Here is a 2,500-nt window from a genome sequence, read left to right as displayed (position 1 = left end):
AGGCAGAACTTGCGATCTTGGCTTAAATAGCAACGCTCATCTTGCCATATAGGACAAGCGAAAATTTGTGTATGCAATAATTTCGCCAAAATCATTCTGAACATAACGAAAAAAATATATTTCACTGTGTTTGTTCAGTATTAAATTATTGTAAACAAATCTAAAATATATTTAGTTGGGTTAGGCTAAAATAAATTGTTATTGTTATAATAAGGTTAGGTAAGTTTTCTAAGATTCTTTTGGTGCAAAATTAAAAATTTTTACATTAACATTAATGAAAAAAATATATCTTTAAACGTATAAGAGAAAATTTTAGAAAGGTCTTAATTTTAAATGAGTTCTTGCTAATTGACCAGTTTTACATATTCGGCACGACATATATATATATATATATATATATATATATATATATATATATATATATATATATATAACAATGTAGAGTTCCAGTATTTGTTGAAGGACTGTTCAACAACCTCCCACCAGCCGTAAGGGGAATTACCAATAGACCCCTGGGTGTCTTCAAGAGGGACTGTATAGTCCTTGTGGCTTAGCGCTTCTTTTTGATTATAATAATAATTCAAGAGGGAGCTGGACAGATACCTAAAGTCAGGACCGGATCTGCCGGGCTGTGGTTCGTACGTTGGACTACGTCAGACCCTGATCCACAGGGAGGCCTGGTCATGGACCGGGCCGCGGGGACGTTGATCCCGGAATACCCTTCAGGTAGACTCCAGGTATATATCGAATAGGATTATAAAGGTAGTTACAATGCTGTATTGTGTGTTTAGCGCTTAGTTATGATTGTAATAATTGAAACAACCTAAGATGGCATTATTCTAACCTTTCATATTATTGCTAGTTTGAAGCCTCTTAAACGTTTTGCACTCTGGTAGCATTGTTGGTCAATAGTTGACCCATGCGGGTCTCATGCTTGTTTTTGAATATGATAACCCTCAAGTGTTTAACTATTGACAGCTAGACGAGCAAAAGTTGACCGAGTTCAGTGTTTAGTTTATCATGTAATTTATTGACGCCATTCCTCACCCTTTTTTTTTTTAATATTTTAAGTGCCGCTAAAAAGCAACCTTGACACAACCTGTGACTTACCTGTGACCTGTTGCCGGAGTTATCCTACTTCCATGGCTATGTCTTCCCGTAGAGTGCTTGGTCAACTAGGCTGTTGCTGTTGGCTGTCCTCAGGTACACATTTCCATCACAATCTGATAGATCTAACACTTGTACTAGTAATATTTAATGCCGGGTCAGTGGGCCGCCAGCAGTAACACCTGGTTGACCAGGAAGGCACCGGACAAGCCTCGCACGAGACCAGGCTGCGGGAGTAGGGGAAAACTGGAAAAAAAAATGAAGGATGGGTTACTGTAAGAGGTCCTGCAGGGTGTGTATTTAGGGTGTATGGTTGAGGGGAATACACTGTGCCTGAGGGCCTACACAATTCCTGGCCTCTGCTTGCCTGTAATTAACTAACTTAAGTTCTTATTAACGAGGTTGTTATGAAGTCTCAGGAGAGTATCTGCGTGGCTTCTCATCTCCGTCTTCTCTCGACGACCCAATCTCAGTTCTTCCCACCTAGTACACTACGCTGAGGCCGTGTTGTGTACTTCTCACACAGCTCTACTTATACCCACAACATTAATCATGTGTGTGTGATTCTCTTTTATAATTACCACAAGGATAAAATTTAATACTAGACACTTCAAGACGAATTTTCAAATGCCGCTAAACCTAAAACACACACGTTGTAGAGCAGGTTGTTATTGGGGCGACGTTTCTCTGTGCATATTACTAATAAATTCACCAGGAAGACCTAAGCACTAATGGATCAAGAACACCTTGGGAAAAGGAGAGAATCATGGTTGTTCCTCGGAATAGGAGAGTGGCTTCAGGTCCTTGGAACACGAGCAACAAGACATTCCCCCTTCCCCCGTCTGTTACAAGCTTGATAAAACGATACAGTACACAGAGCAAAATGTTCTCGTCTTCCCTCGACTTTGGCCAGTATTTGATTTGATATGCAGCACCAGCCCAGTCGGAAATGGTTAGCACATGAATTATACAAGTGTTGATTCATGTAGCAGTTCCTCTTGTCCTCCTCGTCTCTCTTATCAGGACACTCACATTGTAAAAGATTATTCACCCTTGAACTATTCTTGTCATTGCTCAAGCATCAAGGTCACGACTTGCCATATCAGTATAAATTCTTCGTATCTTTCTCATTTCAGACCGTCGCTCTACCTCTGGCTTACGACTTGTAGTAGTAGTAGTAACAGCCGCCGACGCCTTAACTTTCCCCTTCTCCGGTTGTGCTTCTGCCTGTGCCTCCTCCAATTCCCTCATCAGTAGCATCCACCGTCACCCTTCATCGGCTGCAGCAGCCACGACCGAAAACTAAGGCGAAGCCTGTATTGCAGATTGACATGTTACGTCTTGGCTCAGGTTTCTTATACATAGTATATTAAGGTTTGGTGCTATCAGCTGT

The 2,500-nt window shown here is 40.9% G+C and overlaps 1 protein-coding gene and 1 long non-coding RNA gene across 15 annotated transcripts in view; one reads left to right on the top strand and one right to left on the bottom strand.

The window, feature by feature from the left end:
• Window positions 1-2,500, top strand: part of trio (trio Rho guanine nucleotide exchange factor) — an 810,995-nt gene that overhangs the window by 28,138 nt on the left and 780,357 nt on the right. The window lies entirely within an intron of this gene.
• Window positions 1-2,500, bottom strand: part of LOC128695455 (uncharacterized) — a 25,241-nt gene that overhangs the window by 4,704 nt on the left and 18,037 nt on the right. Inside the window, exon 2 of the long non-coding RNA XR_008407996.2 lies at window positions 1,111-1,353. This is a non-coding gene — a long non-coding RNA (uncharacterized lncRNA). The remainder of the gene's footprint in view (window positions 1-1,110; window positions 1,354-2,500) is intronic.

This window comes from Cherax quadricarinatus, chromosome 50 (genome assembly GCF_038502225.1).
Source record: "Cherax quadricarinatus isolate ZL_2023a chromosome 50, ASM3850222v1, whole genome shotgun sequence".
NCBI lineage: Eukaryota > Metazoa > Arthropoda > Malacostraca > Decapoda > Parastacidae > Cherax > Cherax quadricarinatus.
Note: the sequence above shows the minus strand (reverse complement) of the source record. Positions and strands in the feature narration are given on the sequence as shown.